This window comes from Delphinapterus leucas, chromosome 2, assembly GCF_059928025.1.
Source record: "Delphinapterus leucas isolate spDelLeu-1000000601 "Yukka" chromosome 2, BTC_Dleu_Yukka2, whole genome shotgun sequence".
NCBI classification, from domain to species: domain Eukaryota; kingdom Metazoa; phylum Chordata; class Mammalia; order Artiodactyla; family Monodontidae; genus Delphinapterus; species Delphinapterus leucas.
The window spans coordinates 128,797,774-128,818,056 of record NC_143130.1 but is presented as its reverse complement, the minus strand read 5'-3'; the positions used below and the strand labels follow the sequence as shown (position 1 = coordinate 128,818,056).

Here is a 20,283-nt window from a genome sequence, read left to right as displayed (position 1 = left end):
AGACCAATTTATACTATTATTTAATATGTTATCACTCTCAGGGGCAGGACTGGCTCCATAATTTGTGGCATACATTGAAAATTTTTAAGAATGTGTCCCTAGTTCAGAACTTGATAAGGATTCCATGATGGCAATATCAGAGCATTAAACCAAGTGTGGGACCCTTTTAAGCATGGCTGCACAGGTGACATGCTTGCAGGACTGGCCTGTACACGGGATTGTATTTTGATAGAGGGGTCTGCAGAAGATGGTGTTTAACCCAAAGGATAAGTCACGAATGTGGTTACATATTCTATTTTCATGCTGAAACTGGGTTTGATGTTTCATTTTGCTTACAGTAGAGTTGAATACCAGAGTGCAATATAAAGATCTGTAGATCAGAGATTGTGTGATTCAGTTGGTATCAATAAAAATTATTTTTATCCCCACAGAGTAGAAGACTACACTTAAAGCAGTGCTTTAATCTGAAATATAGAGATATTACTGGGGATAGAGTTTGAACAAGCTATAGCATGGAGGAAAATCTTAAACTATATTAATTCTATGAACCATATAGGATTCAGAGGAAATTCCCACAAATTCAGCAAAGTCAAAAAGAAGGAAACTACTGTTAAGACATAAGTAAATATATGTGGGGCCCTTTTACATTTTGGGTTTTGCTAGTTAGTACTATTTTAGGGAATTTAGAATTGACCAAGTGGTCAGTGGTTTTCTTATGTGTTAAGCATTGTGATTATGTTAAATGTAAGCAATTTTAGGATGACATTTTAAACTTAAAAAAAAATCTGAGCCTTTTGTTTTTCATACAAAATCTTACATTGAATCTTAGTTGTTACTGTGTTTTAAGAGACATATATGAAACTTACTAAGATGAGAATGAGGTACCATAAGGCACTTCTGCCTAACAGTTTGAAAACTGTTTCTTTAAATGACAGAACTGCATCTCTAGATATGTTTTTGAGGACTTTAAAATTGAAATATAAAATATCTCAGGAAAGTAAATCCTAGTTTACAGAATTATTCATATTTTTAAAAGGCAGTGATTTGATTTAAAAAAAAAACTTTGAAGAGAGAGGCTACATGCATTTTGGAGTTTTCCTCATACATCTGACTGAATAATAAAAACTATGATATATGTGATAGTAGATTATGTCTTCTTTTCACATTAATTCAACATTAGAAACATTTTTTTTCCTCCTGGTTCTGCAAACATGCAAACTGTTTTATTGTGAGTATTTGTTGTTCTGTCAAGTTAAAATCATGTCCCTTGCAGGTTCTTTTACTGTGTTACTGCTCTGTATCTGGCTGTATGTCTCATGGTGACAGGCAGTGGGCCTTGCCCTTAGGGAGCTTACAATCTAAGTTGTCAAATTACTTAGTTGTCAGATCATTTAAAAATAAGGCACGATATATAGTGGAATGGATGCTGTACTTAAAGTTTTATCAGACTTCTGTAGGACTCGTGAATGTTTTTGTCAATGTGAGCACAGGAAAATTCCACAGAAAAACAATATTTAAGTTAAATCTTGCTAGAAGGAGCATTATGACAGTGACAGTGAAGGGAGAAAACATTTGGCAAAATATACAGGATGAAGAAAGTCCCAGAAATATTATGGGATTCTTGCTTTTTACTGTAGAATTAATATTAACTGATATTAAGACAAGCAAGTTGTATTGGTTTATTTCAATTTTATTATTATCCTTAATGAAGCTATATTTTATGTGGCTAGACTGCAGGTAACTTACATTGTAGTAATTGTAAAGTTCTCAATTAAAAAATTAAATATACTGAAATATTAATTGTTGCAGTTAATCTTGTAAAATGAAAATCGTTCACATACTTGCTGGAAAATGCATGTAAATTTTAGCCTAAAATTTTGGCAACAGTTAAAATCAACCCTTAAAATATTGTTTCCTGTTTCTTATTCGGTTACATAAGTATAATTGTTACAGTAGATTTTTAATTTTCAGAGGGTTGCTGAAAAATATCCCATTGCTTCCTCCAGTATTGTTATGCATAAAGTCCTTTGGTGCTCTTCAGCTTGCATGTATTCCTTTGCATGACCTGAAAACTCGTAGGTTTATAGTAAACTCTGAAGCATCTGCATCATGCCTAGAAAATATAAACAGCGAGCCTGGTGATCTGTGGAATTCCATGGTGAGACATCTGGTAGGCACATATAGCAGAAGACTCAATACAAATTTGATGATTTTTTTTTTCTCCCCTGTTTGAGTACAGGGACATTTTATATAGCAGAAAATGGAGCAAGATTTAGAGGATTAAACCAGAGGCAGCAACATAAGCATAGGTACACAGAGAAGGTAACAAATTGAGAAAATTAGTTGGAAATTTTATCTTTGCTGCTGACTACCTGGCTAGTTACTATAATTATGATAGTTAATTGTCTGTACAAGTATTCACACCTGTGAAATAAAAGTTCTTGATAATAGAGGACTATGGTACACAACTAATAAGAATAGTTGATGAGCATGAGAGCAAAAGACAAATGATTGTCTTCTTAATTGGATTTGCTTCTTTGCCCTTTTCAAGTTAAGGAGGAGTAGAAACTCATGAAATTTTGCTGATCAGAACTGATAGAATGACTATAGTGGGTGACAGGTTGTTTTATGTAAGAGGAAGTCATAAGTAAGACTAACACATGTAAGAACTGACAATGAAGCTTCAGAGGAAGCTTCCATGTAGTCAAAAGTTATGTAATTGGTTCCTGAGTTACTGGACAAAGAAAAATTCATTTTCTTTCTTGACTCCAAAATTGTGAGGTTCAACCATCACATCCAAATTAATGATGGAGAACAGAGGTCAGCAATTTTTTTCTGTAAAGAGTCTGATAGTAAATATTTTAGTTTTTCAGGCTATATGGTTTCTGTTGCAACTGTTCTGCTCTGCTAATATAGTAGGAAAGCTGCCACAGACAATAAAATGAATGGGTACCGCTTTGTTCCAGTGAAACTTTATTTACAAAAACAAGTGGTGGACCATATTTTCCCATAGGCCATAGTGTGCTAACCTCTAACCTAGACTTCTGAAACCCTGTTAATTAAGAAATAAAATCATAACAAAGCTGAACTCTGTGAACTTACTAGGAAATTAAGTTAAATCCATGTATAACTTATTTGTTTGTACAAACATCAATATATTTTCTAATAGTTGAGGCAAAAATCTCAGTTATTCCTTATTTCTCATTTATGTGTATACAGTTGACCCTTGGACAGTGTGGGGGTTAGGGGCACTGACACCTGAGCTGTGAAAAATTCGAGTATACTATAGTCAGGCTCTCCATATTCGAGGTTCCACATCCTCATATTCAACCAGCCCGGGATCATGTAATGCTATAGTACATGTTTATTGAAAATCCACACAGTTCAAACCCATGTGGTTTTAGGGTCAACTATATTTTACTGGGCTCCTTGTTAAACATATTGTTCTCTGCTAGGGTGCCCATGTTCTAGAATTATGCTGCAAGGATTCCTGAGATTACTTTGCAATTGCTCATCTCATCCCTAGCATATAAGATTTTCTGCTACTGTCTCTATTCTGTTTGTGAACTCTTTCACCTATTTTTTTATCTGTTTCTATATACATATATTTAAATTTTGAATGGCTGAGGAAACAATGAAAAAAACCACAATTTTAAAACAGTGAGATTTACGCCAAACTTTAGAGTCTTCCTGGATATGGAGACAGTTTCCTTATTTCAGAATGGATGGCTGACTTTCACACTGGCCTTAGGCAGGACTAATTTCATACAGATTGAATTTACTCTTTAGGTGTTGAAAATTCCTCTCTCTCAGTTGACTCTTGTGTTTATTGGAAGGGGTATTATAACTGTCCCTGATAAGGGCCAGAAAGAATAGTGTTTTAATCAGCGTGTCAGTAGGGAAACTATCCCACTAAAAAAAATAGAATTATCTCTTCTGCAGCCTTTCCCACTTTCTTTTCCTAGGCATTGAAAATGCCTCTTCACCTATATAGCATTGGAACTGGAACTAAACGTGGCTAGCTGATATCTTTACTGTGGCTCTTAGACCCTTAAATTGCTATTGTGTTTAATGAACTTATCAGAGAAAAAAGGAACTGCATAATATTGTTTTTATTGACCATGTATACAGAACATTCCTCAGGAAATATTGGGCTTACAGCATGCTTGTAGAGATACCGAATTCCATTTATTTGTGCTTTTTCAGTAAAGGATGGTATTAATGTCAGCCTACATGGCAGGCGTAGTTATAAAATTCATATTTAGGTATATAGAATTTACCAAGAAGAATATTTTATGCTTAACATTGCCTATTAGAAAATAGGTTTTACTCATTATATTAAATGTTTATAAAAATTTATTTAATAATTTGGAATTGTTTCTTCTGCTCATTTATGTTAGCCTTAACATTGTTCTGTGGCTGATGCAGGTTTTCTATATAGGAGACATGCAAACACAACAATCTGGAAGTCTTGGGAGTGGTTAGGGGGCTTGTCTGGAAACTGAGTAATACAGTTGTTTTTTTTAACACCTTTATTGGAGTATAATTGCTTTACAGTGGTGTGTTAGTTTCTGCTTTATAACAAAGTGAATCAGCTATACATATACATATATCCCCGTAACTCCTCCCTCTTATGTCTCCCTCCCACCTTCCCTATCCCACCCCTCTAGGTGGTCACAAAGCACCAAGCTGATCTCTCTGTGCTATGTGGCTGCTTCCCACTAGCTATATATTTTACATTTGGTAGTGTATATATGTCTGTGACACTCTCCCACTTCATCCCAGCTTACCCTTCCCACCCCCCATGTCCTCAAGTCCATTCTCTACATCAGCGTCTTTATTCGTGTCCTGCCCCAGGTTCTTCAGAACCATTTTTTTTTACAGTTTTTATTCAGATTATATATTGAAAATAATGAAAGAAGGAAGGCAGACAGCAGAAGCAAGAAGAACTACAGTCCTGCAGCCTGTGGAACAAAAACCACATTCACAGAAAGGTAGACCAGATGAAAAGGCAGAGGGCTATGTACCAGATGAGTAACAAGATAAAACCCTAGAAAAAAATCGAAATGAAGTGCAGATAGGCAACCTTCCAGAAAAAGAATTCAGAATAATGATAGTGAAGATGATCCAGGACCTCGGAAAAAGAATGGAGTCAAAGATCGAGAAGATGAAAGAAATGTTTAACAAAGACCTAGAAGAATTAAAGAACAAACAAACAGAGATGAACAATACAATAACTGAAATGAAAACTACACTAGAAGGAACCAATAGCAGAATAACTGAGGCAGAAGAACGGATAAGTGACCTGGAAGACAGAATGGTGGAATTCACTGCTGCAGAACAGAATAAAGAAAAAAAATGAAAAGAAATGAAGACAGCCTACAAGACCTCTGGGACAACATTAAACACAACAACATTTGCATTATAGGAGCGCCAGAAGGAGAAGAGAGAGAGAAAGGACCAGAGAAAATATTTGCAGAGATTATAGTCAAAAACTTCCCTGACATGGGAAAGGAAATAGCCACCCAAGTCCAGGAAGCACAGCAAGTCCCATACAGGATAAACCCAAGGAGAAACATGCCAAGACACATAGTAATCAAATTGGCAAAAATTAAAGACAAAGAAAAAGTATTGAAAGCAGCAAGGGAAAAATGACAAATAACATACAAGGGAACTCCCATAAGGTTAACAGCTGATTTCTCAGCAGAAACTCTACAAGCCAGAAGGGAGTGGCATGATATACTTAAAGTGATGAAAAGGAAGAACATACAACCAAGATTACTCTACCCGGCAAGGATCTCATTCAGATTCGATGGAGAAATCAAAAGCTTTACAAACAGGCAAAAGCTAAGAGAATCAGCACCACCAAACCAGCTCTACAACAAATGCTCAAGGAACTTCTCTAAGTGGGAAACACAAGAGAAGAAAAGGACCTGCAAAAACAAACCCAAAACGAATAAGAAAATGGTCATAGGGACATACATATCGATAATTACCTTAAACGTGAATGGATTAAATGCTCCAACCAAAAGACACAGGCTTGCTGAATGGATACAAAAACAAGACCCATATATATGCTGTCTACAAGAGACCCACTTCAGACCTAGGGACACACACACACTGAAAATGAGGGGATGGAAATATATATTCCATTCAAATGGAAATCAAAAGAAAGCTGGAGTAGCTATACTCATATCAGATAAAATAGACTTTAAAGAATGTTACAAGAGACAAGGAAGGACACTACATAATGAACAAGGGATCAATCCAAGAAGAAGACATAACAATTATAAATATATATGCACGCAACATAGGAGTACCTCAATACATAAGGCAACTGCTAACAGCTGTAAAAGAGGAAATTGACAGTAACACAATAATAGTGGGGGACTTTAACACCTCACTTACACCAACGGACAGATCATCCAAAATGAAAATAAATAAGGAAACACAAGCTTTAAATGACACAATAGACCAGATAGATTTCATTGATATTTATAGGACATTCCATCCAAAAAGAGCAGATTACACTTTCTTCTCAAGTGCGCACAGAACATTCTCCAGGATAGATCACATCTTGGCTCACAAATCAAGCCTCAATAAATTTAAGAAAATTGAAATCATATCAAGCATCTTTTCTGAACACAATGCTATGAGATTAGAAGTGAATTACAGGGGAAAAAACATAAAGATCACAAACACATGGAGGCTAAACACTACGTAACTAAATGACCAAGAGATCACTGAAGAAATCAAAGAGGAAATCAAAATATACCTAGAAACAAATGACAATGCAAACATGACAATCCAAAACCTATGGGATGCAGCAAAAGCAATTCTAAGAGGGAACTTTATAGCTATACAAGCCTACCTCAAGAAACAAGAAAAATCTCAAATAAACACTCTACCCTGAAGGAACTAGAGAAACAAGAACAAACAAAACCCAAAGTCAGCAGAAGGAAAGAAATCATAAAGTTCAGGGCAGAAATAAATGAAATAGAAACAAAGAAAACAGTAGCAGAGATTAATAAAACTAAAAGCTGGTTCTTTGAGAAGATAAACAAAATCGATAAACCATTAGCAAGTCTCATCAAGAAAAAGAGGGAGAGGACTCAAATCAATAAAATTAGAAATGAAAAAAGAAGTTACAACAGACATAGCAGAAATACAAAGCATCCTAATAAACTACTACCAGCAACTCTATGCCAAAAATGGACAACCTGGAAGACATGGACAAATTCTTAGAAAGGTGTAACCTTCCAAGACTGAACCAGGAAGAAATAGAAAATATGAACAGACCAATCACAAGTAATGAAATTGAAACTGTGCTTAAAAATCTTCCAACAGGTCTTCCCTGGTGGCACAGTGGTTGAGAGTCCAACTGCCGATGTGGGGGGCATGGGTTCGTGTCCCGGTCCGGGAGGATCCCACGTGCCGTGGAGCAGCTGGGCCCGTGAGTCATGGCCGCTGGGCCTGCGCGACCAGAGCCTGTGCTCCACGGCAGGAGAGGCCACAGCAGTGAGAGGCCCACGTACCGCAAAAAAAAAAAAAAAAAAAAAAATCTTCCAACAAACAAAAGTCCAGGACCAGATGTCTTCACAGGTGAATCCTATCAAACATTTAGAGAAGAGCTAACACCCATCTTTCTCAAACTCTTCCAAAAAATTGCAGAGGGGGCTTCCCTGGTGGCACAGTGGTTGAGAGTCCGCCTGCCGATGCAGGGGACACGGGTTCGTGTCCTGTTCCAGGAAGATCCCACATGCCGCGGAGTGGCTAGGCCCATGAGCCATGGCCGCTGAGCCTGTGCATCTGGAGCCTGTGCTCTGCAACGGGAGAGGCCACAACAGTGAGAGGCCCGCGTACCAAAAAAAAAAAAAAAAAATTGCGGACGAAGGAACACTCCAAAACTCATTCTATGAGGCCACCATCACCCTGATACCAAAACGAGACAAAGATACTACAAAAAAAGAAAATTACAGACCAATATCACTGATGAATATAGATGCAAAAATCTTCAACAAAATACTAGCAAACGTAATTCAACAACATATTAAAAGGATCATACACCATGATCAAGTGGGATTTATCCCAGGGATGCAAGGATTCTTCAGTATATGCAAATCAATCAATGTGATACACCATATTAACAAATTGAAGAATAAAAACCATATGATCATCTCAATAGATGCAGAAAAAGCTTTTGACAAAATTCAGCACCCATTTATGTTAAAAACTCTCCAGAAAGTGGGCATAGAGGGAACCTACCTCAACATAATAAAGGCCATATACAACAAACCCACAGCAAACATCATTCTCAATGGTGAAAAATGGAAAGCATTTCCTCTAAGATCTGGAACAAGACAAGGATGTCCACTCTCACCGCTGTTATTCAACATAGTTTTGGAAGTCCTAGCCACGGCAATCAGAGAAGAAAAAGAAATAAAAGGAGCACAAATTGGAAAAGAAGTAAAACTGTCACTGTTTGCAGATGACATGATACTATACATAGAGATCCTAAAGATGCCACCAGAAAACTACTAGAGCTAATCAGTAAATTTGGTGAAGTAGAAGGATACAAAATTAATGCACAGAAATCTCTTGCATTCCTATACACTAATGATGAAAAATCTGAAAGAGAAATTAAGGAAACACTTCCATTTACCATAGCAACAAAAAGAGTAAAATACCTAGGGATAAACCTTCCAAGGGAGACAAAAGACCTGTATGCAAAAAACTATAAGACACCGATGAAAGAAATTAAAGATGATACAAATAGATGGAGAGATATACCATGTTCTTGGATTTGAAATCAATATTGTGAAAATGACTGTACTACCCAAAGCAATCTACAGATTCAGTGCAATCCCTATCAAATTACCAATGGCATTTTTTACAGAACTAGAACAAAAAATCTTAAAATTTGTATGGCGACACAAAAGACCCCGAATAGCCAAACCAGTCTTGAGGGAAAAAAACAGAGCTGGAGGAATCAGACTCCCTGACTTCAGACTATACTACAAAGCTGCAGTAATCAAGACAATATGGTACTGGCACAAAAACAGAAACCTAGATCAATGGAACGAGATAGAAAGCCCAGAGGTAAACCCACACACATATGGTCAACTAATGTATGACCAAGGAGGCAAGGGTATACAATGGGGAAAGACAGTCTCTTCAACAAGTGTTGCTGGGAAAACTGGACAGCTACATGTAAAAGAATGAAATTAGAACACTTCCTAACGCCATACACAAAAATAAACTCAAAATGGATTAGAGACCTAAATGTAAGACCGGACACTATAAAACTCTTAGAGGAAAACATAGGCAGAACACTCTTTGACATAAATCACAGCAAGATCTTTTTCGATCCACCTCATAGAGTAATGGAAATAAAAACAAAAATAAACAAATGGGACCTAATGAAACTTAAAAGCTTTTACACAGCAAAGGAAACCATAAATAAGACCAAAAGACAACCCTCAGGATGGGAGAAAATATTTGCAAATGAAGCAAGTGACAAAGATTTAATCTCCAAAATTTACAAGCAGCTCATGCAGCTCAATATCAAAAAAACAAACAACCCAATCCAAAACTGGGCAGAAGACCTAAATAGACATTTCTCCAAAGAAGACATACAGATGGCCAAGAAGCACATGAAAAGCTGCTCAACATCACTAATTATTAGAGAAATGTAAATCAAAACTACAATGAGGTATCACCTCACACCAGTTAGAATGGGCTTCATCAGAAAATCTGCAAACAGCAAATGCTGGAGAGGGTGTGGAGGAAAGGGAACCCTCTTGCACTGTTGGTGTGAATGTAAACTGATACAGCCACTTTGGAGAACAGTATGGAGGTTCCTTAAAACTAAAAATAGAATTACCATATGATCCAGCAGTCTCACTACTGGGCATATACCCAGAGAAAACCACAATTCAAAAAGACACATGCACCCCAATGTTCATTGCAGCACTCTTTACAACAGCCAGGTCATGGAAGCAACCTAAATGCCCATCGACAGACGAATGGACAAAGAAGATGTGGTACATATATACAATGGAATATTACTGAGCCATAAAAAGGAACGAAATTGGGTCATTTGTTGAGAGGGGGATGGATCTGTAGCCTGTCATACAGAGTGAAGTAAGTCAGAAAAAGAAAAACAAATATTGTGTATTAATGCATATATGTGGAACCTAGAAAAATAGTACAGATGAACCGGTTTGCAGGGCAGAAATTGAGACACAGATGTAGAGAACAAACATATGGACACCAAGGGGGGGAAGCCGCGGGGTGGTGAGGGGTGGTGGTGTGATGAATTGGGCGATTGGGATTGACATGTATACACTGATGTGTATAAAACTGATCACTAATTAGAACGTGCTGTATAAAAAAATAAAATTCAAAAATTCAAAAAAAAAAAAGGAACAAATGAAAAGCCAAAAAATATATATTATGAACGAAAAGTAGCAGAGTTTTCTAAAAATGGTTATACTCACACTAAATTAAGTTTGAGAAAATGTCAGTTGTCCACATCAGATATTATTGTTTGTATTATTATTGTTTTTATCAGTTAGCCTCAGGTAGCATTGATGAAGACTGTTTGAAGCTAAAGTCTAGTGTCCTATTGATATCAATCATTCAAACAGTCAAAAATCCATGGTTGAATATTTTCAGAATAAAGATACCTCCAGAAGGCTTACCAAATGCCCATTAGAATATGCTAAATGACCTTGGAGTGAAATTGCTAAAATTACACAAAATAGAGGTATGTTAAATCAAATGAGAGCAGTTTACAGAGACTTCCTAAAACGTCTAAGGTTTTCTTAATAAAAATAGGAAACCGGGCTTCCCTGGTGGCGCAGTGGTTGAGTCCGCCTGCCGATGCAGGGGACGTGGGTTCGTGCCTCGGTCCGGGAGGATCCCACGTGCCGCGGAGCGGCTGGGCCCGTGGGCCGTGGCCGCTGGGCCTGCGCGTCCAGAGCCTGTGCTCCGCAACGGGAGAGGCCATAGCACTGAGAGGCCTGCGTACCGCAAAAAAAAAAAAAAAAAAAAGGAAACCTACCACAAGAGATGAACACAGTATTTACAGCTTACGTCACTGGTAATTTTTTCCTTCCATTTGGTATATCTGACCTTTATTTCACAAGCCCTCAGCCTTAAATAATCTGTTCTTAGCGGAGGAAGACTGCGGTTGAAAATTTAAATTTGAGAGGCAAGGGTTAACTGACGATTCAAGTCGGAATAATGCCAAGTGTTCCAATATGGTAAAGAGAAGTTAGGTAGAGCTGTCTTCCACAATTCTGGGATTAACTCATGAAACGTAGTGCACATTCAACCTCCCAAAATATTTATTAAACAACCACTATAGGAAAGGGACTATAGGAAGAAATAAAAATGTATAGGGTCTAGTTCATGGATTTTATATCCCATACACTTGAAAATTTGTATTAACAGATAAAGTCAAGTATTTGCTTTATAAACTATCAGAGTGATATAGAAGCATACAAGATGAAGTTATTGAATCTATTCAGCAAGAGTTCCATAGAGCAGGCGGCATCTGAGCTGGATTAAGAATGGGGATTATTTGGCACTAGATCTTAGGAGGAAATGAATTAATTAGATCTCCTTCACACAGTCAAGGACGACCACGGAATTTTATCAAGGTAGCAGCATAATCAGATTGGTGTCAGGAGGGCCTATTCATTGGGTGAATCTGCAGTGTTCCAAAAAGAGACAGAGGAAAGACCGTGGAGAAATAGAAGAGAGTTTCAGAAGACATTTCAGAAGCTTCGCAATCAATCAGTTGGGCAAAGAAAACTTTTCCTCTGTTTTCCCAACATTGTAGACTACCTTTGCATTGTGAGGAGGTGTTCAGTGAGTCCGTTAGTGATAATGTGAGAGAGGAGGCAGAAAATTTTTATTAGGAAGTAAATTAAGGCCATGGAGATATGTATTACTTTATGGATGTGTCAGGTTAGAGAGGGAAAGATACAGAAGGCCTAGCTGGTAGAAGAAGCATGAGACTCGCTCATAAACTACATCTGAGAAGTCAGGTAACCTCTTTGCATCTTAGTTCCTTTTCTCTCCACCACGGCTTTAGGATACTTTTAAGAAAGAGTTTGAGGATATAGAGTGGAAAAAAAGGAATATAAGAAAAAAAGAGTTTGCCCATTAGAGTGTGTGTGTGGTGGTCAGGTTCGGGGGGAGACTATTTATTCAGCTGAAGAGGTTGATAGGAATCAGATGAAGTGCTGAGGGACCCTCACAACCTCTGTTAAGGGCAGTTAAGTCAGTGACCAATGCTCTCAAGTCAATTGGGAGAGTGCGTGATTGACATCAGGCAGCTTAGTGTGTGCAGAGCCCTGGACTTGGGTCCAGGCCCAAATTTACCACTTAATAGCATTGCAACCTTATGTCTGGCTGGACCCCAAAGCTTTCCGTCTGTAGAATAAAGGGATCAGCTGGGTAACTGATTTCTAAATGGTGTTCCAATCGCAACTAGAGATTTTTTAAAACTATTCTCAGGGTCTACTGAACTGTGCGGGGAAGGGAAGCAACCAGATGAGAATTTTACCCTTTTTTATTTCCCTTGCCATTTCACATAGAACAAAATATATCTCTCTTTTATATATAGAACTTCTATCTACAATTAAATTTGGACAGGGGATTCTGACTTAAGTTCACAAACACATACATGTGCATACGGTATGAAAAACATGTAGTTGAAAGCCATTTGCTTAGATGAGTTCTTCCAGTCCTCCCAAAGTATGTTACACTTCTATGATTCCAAAATGTTATACTTCAGTTCAGAATATGGTAATGCCACATTCTGAGGAATGTTAAGTCTGAATGAGGGACTTAAGGAAAGGTTTGAGAGGACAGATTGGTTTGGGATTAGGTGTACTTGAAAGGTTGGTAAGACATTCTCAAGTTTCTGGTGACCAATTAGAAAGTAGGGTTTGGGCTAAGGCTCAGACTTCCTGGCCTGGTGATGACACGATTTTTGGGAAGATCATTCACAAGGAAATTCCAGCCAGAATCATTTATGTGGATGACCAGTGTCTCGCTTTCCATGACATTTCCCCTCAAGCACCAACACATTTTCTGGTGATACCCAAGAAGCATATATCCCAGATTTCTGCAGCAGAAGATAATGGTGAAAGTCTTCTTGGACATTTAATGATTGTTGGCAAGAAATGTGCTGCTGATCTAGGCCTGAAGAAGGGTTATCAAATGGTGGTGAATGAAGGTTCAGATTGGGGACAGTCTGTCTACCGTGTTCATCTCCATGTTCTTGGAGGTGGGCAGATGAATTGGCCTCCTGGTAAAGCGTGTTGTAGGGATAATTTTCCCTTCTCTATTCAGTGATCAAGTTTGCAAGTTCCAATATGCTAAACAGTACTTTTATTTTTTTGCCTGTGTATGGAGAGATTGCAGAAATAATTTTAAAAACCCATACATAATAAAAGATTGTTGTATGGTCCCCCCCCCAAAAAAAGTAGGGTTTAATAATCGAGAGAAAGGTCAGAAGTAGAACATGGACTTCACAGGTAGTTGCCTTAATTAGAAGTGGATGAGCTTATCCAAGAAGAGAGTATGAAGCAAAAACAAACCAAATGTCCAAGGACATGGTGGAGAAAGCAGAAACCATGAAGAAAATGGAAAAAAAGTGGTCAGTGGAAACCAAATGAAAGAGGGGAATATCCAGTGGAAAACTTCCTGTATTTACAGCATCTTTAGAGCCTTCAATACCTTTTTATCAGCATGTGAAGATTATATTTGTTTCAAGTACTTTAATATTGATGCATGGAATTTGATAGTGGAAGTGAGCGCTTATATTTCTTCAAGTGAAAAGATTGGAAATTGAAGGAGGGAAGGTGGGTGGGAAGGAGAGAGAAAATAAGAGAGAGAGAATGAGAGAAAGAGATTTACAGACAGTAACAATTACACTAATTCTCTTTTCAATTAGATCATTTACAAAAGTGAGAAGAATATTGGAAACATTTTTAGTTGGCCTTGTCAGGAAGTTATAAGTTGTTTTGAGAAGCATAAATTATATCAATATTTCTACTGCTTATTTTTGGGGAGAGCATAAATGCAAAGATTGCCTGCATTAAATTAATTCTCTATTTTCTGTAGTAGTTGAATAAACATTAATCATGTTTTTATATTGCATTTTCTCATAAAACTGAATCTATCTAATTATGAAAATAACATCGGATTTATGATTTTCCTCCAATTATCATCTTAAAATATCCAGCACTTTCTTCCCCAAATATCAGAACCAAGATTTTACCTTACAAGCCATAGTTTAACAGTGGTTAATTAGCTGTTGTCTAATTACTGTGTCATGTGTTGAGGATTTCCTTCACTTGGCAGAATTAAACACTTTTTGAAATTCCCAGATTACATTGAGATAAGAGCAGGTCAATGAGAAATAGGAAAGAATGCCCAATTTATGTTTCCTATACCCTTCATCCACTTATAAATGCAAGCAATGGGGACATAGAAACTATTTGACTTTTAAATGAGATTCTTCTAATCCAGAGGACTGAACACAGTTAGTTCCATAATTTGCACTTAATATTGTAATAGCTAGCAATAACTTACACAAGTTAAAGAAAGAATTATGAAAATTATATTCATTAACTGATGAAGAATAAATGTCTCCATCAAACTCATAGTTGAGAATGGATGTAAATCAAGGTATATTATTTAAAGCTACAATACCAGGACTGACTCTGTGTCTCTTGACTAGAGGAGAAGATAGAGATGTGGGGAGTGGTATTAGATTCACTGCTGATATGATTATGATAACACTTGGAATTTTTATGTCATTTTTAGATGATACTACCAAGCTACCATTATCAATTGAAGAACAGAGAAATAAATAGAAGTAGCCATAGAGACTAGATCCATCGACTAACAGTTTGATCACCGTTTTGGTCTATGTGATAGCAAAAGATCTAGAATCCTAGATTTCTGGCATTAGATGGAACAATTATTATAGTGATATAATTTGTTTGTAGTGACTAGGTTTCATTTTACAGTTTGGAATGTCTTAAAGCTATTTCTTACAATAGCTCCAAAATAGAAGTTAGAACTACCATTAGTGCAAAGGAATTTCCCCTGAAAATCTGCTTACAAATGAATTCATTTTAATACATAAAAAGAACATCATTAGTTTTTACAGTCTTAATTTTTCATCCTTCATTGTGTGATATCAGTGAGCTTAGCAAAGAGATTAAATAAATTTAGAAAATCATTACAATTAGGATTTTGATGGCACAATTTGAGGATATTTATGAATTCTGAATATTTATTTTTAAATAAAAACAAAAGATTATTGGGGCAGGTTCCCATATACCTATTTTGTAAAACATTTTAAAAAGATTTCTAAATGTCTCAGTTATTGGCATCATTTTTAAATACTGAGGACATTTATAGATTACCTAGTGCCTTCCATTTATAGAGAGGAAAATGGGATCCCAAAGCTTAGGTACTTGTTCACTTCCTATAGCCATAACCTGATTCAAGTTTACAATCTCAGATTCCAAATTCAGTATAAGCTTGCAGCATCTTACGTTAAGTGGGTATGTCCCTTTACTATCGCAGGTGATTCTGATATTCAGTTATGGCCTTTGACAAGAGCCTTGCATCAAAAGATCACTGTAGGCAGGTATTAAAACATTCTAAAAGGAATTCAGGTAATATTCTAGTTGGTTCCTGTGACTATGTGTTGGGTTGATAGTGGGGCACAACACTCTCCCTTACTCTGAGAACACCGCTTCAAAGAGTGTTAGGATGTCAGGTCCCGTTTGCTCATCTCATATTCCTCTCACTAAAATGGGGCATGGCCTTACCCTGTTCTAACCTAGGTGCATAGATTGAGCAATATTCATTTCAACAAAGGAGACCACTTTCAGCGTTATGCTAGGTTAAAAATTCTCTAGGGCAACTCAACATGATGATACTTGTCTTGTTCTAGCTTCCTGAGAAGAGTGGACCCAGAGTTTGTGTCTTTAAAATGCTGCCTAACCACATCTAGGGCTGTGTACTCCTGAGTGGCATGAATTACATATTAAAGTAACCCTAGTCTATACGTTAAAACTTGCAGCACGCAAGTGCAGATCACATTGTCTATGGTGAAGTATTTTTGTTAACTTTTACAGCAACGTAACAAAAACATAGAAAAAGCATGAATTGTAAGCATAAAGCTTAAATAGTTTACATACATATATATCCACACCCAGTTTAAGAAGCAAAGTATTAGCATATGCTGAAGCATTTCAAAGTGTTAAACATAGTTCAATTCTGACTGCAAAACCCAGGGTCTTTACACAAAACACACAGCTTCTCAACGGAATAAGCACACATAATGAGATTTCAGACTCCAGGGATAAACTTTGAGAAATGTAAATATTTTTGTTGAGTGAATCCATTTCAGAAAACCCAAATCATGGCATGTCTGCCTTCTTACCTCTCTGACTAAGGAATTGGAGCCTTGGGTGGTCCTGTTGGGTGAAAATCAGCCTAAGAGACAGCCTAGGCTCAAACTGAAAGCTTTAGATAAGGAGACAAGACAATAGTTTGCAGGGGAAGGGAAGAACTGAGGACGCCATATTCCTCTGAGTACATAAATAAATCAGGTAAATACATCAGAATTTCCCAAATTTTAGGGATGTTCTACCATAATAATGATGAGATTAAAAAAGATGTGAAATTAAAAGCATATCATTGCACTTTAAAAAAAGGTTCTATGCACAGTATGAAATATATTGGTAATTTAAATACACGAAGTAGAAATAATAAAATGACAAGGAGTTCAAATGTCTGCACTCTAAAATGCACTTAGTATGAATTACAGTTCACTATAAATGAAACATAAGTAATCCCCTTTCACCAAGACTATATAAATAATACTTGTAAACAAAATGTATTTAGTTGACATTTAAACAGAAATATCCTTGCTTAGGAATAAAATGGAATGTAAAACTATATTAATAAAATGGTACTAAACTCTATTCACACACTTATTAGCTTAGAATGAGTTATATATCATTCCAATCAATGATGTTATATGAGTTTTTCTGTGGTTTTAAAATTAGACCCATATTTTTACTGTAGCATTCTATACTTCTACAGACTGGCAGAATGAATCATAAAATACAATCATGCATTTGTAGAATATTTGTTAATAAAGTGTCCATGTGTTATAAGAAAATGCTTCTCCTATGTTTTAACTGACCAGTTCTCTGCTAATGGATCTGTTAATTAAACCTCATTTGCTCTAAAGAACATGTGGTCCTAATCTGTTGATGGAACATTGTGTTCACTGGTTGTTTCACTTTGCTCTTGACAAAGCATGAAAGAGCCAGCTTCATTTTATGTCAAAATGTTTATTAAAATGGTGATAGTGTCTATTTCCACAGGATAAGGCATATTCAGTAGTACATAATCAGTGATATAATTAGGGAATTTGTAAACCACAGGCATTGTTCAGAGTGATCATGTATAAAAGGCCAAACAATGTCAGATGGATTCTACAAGGAGACAAATGACCTTTTTATTATAGAAGTAAATTGATTTTTCTAGCCATTAGGCACTGAAGAGTTTATCACTGTGAGCAACAGTTGCTCTAGAATAGCGGTCCCCAACATTTTTGGCACCAGGGACAGGTTTCGTGGAAGACAGTTACTCCACAGACTGGGCGTGGTGCGTGGAGGAGGGGGCCAGATGGTTCAGGCGGTAATGTGAGCGATGGGGGGCAGCAGATGAAGCTTCGCTGGCCCGCCCACCGCTCACCTCCTGCTGTGCAGCCCGGTTCCCCAATAGGCCACGGACCAGTACAGGTCCACGACTCAGGGATTGGGGACCCCTGCTCTAGAAAATAAAATAAATTGTGGATTTCTTTAAAGCATCTTTCTTTTGCTGTGCTTTCATTGCACTTTTGATATATAATTTATAGCTTATCCTTTTAATTTAGAATTCCTTCACCCACAGGAAAGCATTCACATAATTAACACGATCAGATAGTTCCTTTTTACTTATTGGTTCCCAGTTTTCATGGCAAGACCCTGACCTTTGTGAAAATGTACAGCAATGACATTTTGTCATCTTCATAAGAGAGAGATAGGTATATGGAGGAATGTCCAAACCTCATTACTTCATAGGAATAGAATGGGCGCTAGGATTTCTGTATTTTTTTTTTAACATCTTTATTGGAGTATAATTGCTTTACAATGGTGTGTTAGTTTCTGCTTTATAACAAAGTGAATCAGTTATACATATACATATACATATGTTCCCATATCTCTTCCCTCTTGCATCTCCCTCCCACCCACCCTCCCTATCCCACCCCTCTAGGTGGTCACAAACCACCAAGCTGATCTCCCTGTGCTATGCGGCTGCTTCCCACTAGCTATCTATTTTACGTTTTGTAGTGTATATATGTCCATGCCACTCTCTCACTTTGTCACAGCTTACCCTTCCCCCTCCCCATATCCTCAAGTCCATTCTCCAGTAGGTCTGTGTCTTTATTCTCGTTTTACCCCTAGGTTCTTCATGACATTTTTTTTTTCTTAGATTCCATATATATGTGTTAGCATACGGTATTTGTCTTTCTCTTTCTGACTTACTTCACTCTGTATGACAGACTCTAGGTCCATCCACCTCACTACAAATAACTCAATTTCTTTTCTTTTTATGGCTGAGTAATATTCCATTGTATATATGTGCCACATCTTCTTTATCCATTCATCCGATGATGGACACTTAGGTTGCTTCCATCTCCTGGCTATTGTAAATACAGTTGCAAGGACAGCCTCTTCAATAAGTGGTGCTGGGAAAACTGGACAGGTACATGTAAAAGTATGAGATTACAATACTCCCTAACACCATACACAAAAATAAGGTCAAAATGGATTAAAGACCTAAAGGTAAGACCAGACACTATCAAACTCTTAGAGGAAAACATAGGCAGAACACTCTATGACATAAATCACAGCAAGATCCTTTTTGACCCACCTCCTAGAGAAATGGAAATAAAAACAAAAATAAGCAAATGGGACCTAATGAAACTTCAAAACTTTTGCACAGCAAAGGAAACCATAAACAAGACCAAAAGACAACCCTCAGAATGGGAGAAAATATTTGCAAATGAAGCAACTGACAAAGGATATCTGTATTATGTGCCATTTTATAATACAGTCCAAACACACAGTTCAAATTATTATATCTAATAGCAGAAATCTGCACCTTCTTTCCTTGGATGGCTTTGGGGGTTGCCTCTGACTACTCAGATTAAGAAGGTTCACTCCTGTCCTCTCCAAAATATTATCTTCTTCAAATAGTGTCCTCATCTGAAATGAATGCATATTTTCAAGACAGCTGACAATGGTAATGATATATATATAAAAATTATAAAATATTTTGTTGACCCTATGTGTACCCATGTTCAGTACTTGAGACATCACAGGTATGAATAAAACAAAATATTTGCCCTCAATATAGAAATATATGCAGAACAATAAAATACAGTCATTGATATCACCATAATAAAAGGCATTGAGGAGAAAATATAATAACTAACTTATATTTACTGTATGAAAGACCTTGTGTTCAAGATTTTATGTGTATTATACTGCTTAATTCTAAAGAAAGAAAATTGAAGTAGGTAATATTATATTCACTTTACTTAAACTGAGAGATACTGGTTAGATAACTTTCCTGAGGTCATGCAGCTAATAGGTGGTAGAGCTAAGATCTGAATCTAGGCTGCCAGACCTGAGACTCGCTCTTTACAAGTATATTACACAACTTGAAATACTTTACACTTCAGAGGATGCTCTAATGTGCATTATGCCATTTTATCTTTAAATTCTCCTTTTCCTCAGCCTTATTTGCTGATGAGAAAACAGATTAAGACAGTCCAAGATTGCGCAGCTAGTAAGTGGTTAGGCCCTGTGTCCAAGTCCAATTTCTAATCTTGTACACTTACAACTCTTCCAGACTATACATGTCAATTAAAAAAGGCCTTCTGATTTAAAAATGATTGTGAGCAGTTATCAGTTACTGAGAATTCTCCCTATTTATCAGCTTCCATAATGCATACTGAAAGTTTTAAATGTAGTTAAAGGTCTAATTTATCTCTCTTGCCCCCAGTCTTAAGCATATTTACCTATTTGAGGGGCTCAAAAATGTGTATTAAGATGAATCGGTAATAGCTCCAGCCTAGGGCATAAGTTTTCATACATGTAGTTCTGCTTTTGTTACTCCCAT

At 36.9% G+C, this 20,283-nt stretch overlaps 1 protein-coding gene and 1 pseudogene across 1 annotated transcript in view; both read left to right on the top strand.

Moving 5' to 3' along the window:
- Positions 1-20,283, top strand: part of MDGA2 (MAM domain containing glycosylphosphatidylinositol anchor 2) — a 273,598-nt gene that overhangs the window by 39,474 nt on the left and 213,841 nt on the right. The gene's annotated exons all lie outside the window — the stretch shown is intronic.
- On the top strand, positions 11,586-17,101 carry LOC111173193 (adenosine 5'-monophosphoramidase HINT1 pseudogene; annotated as a pseudogene).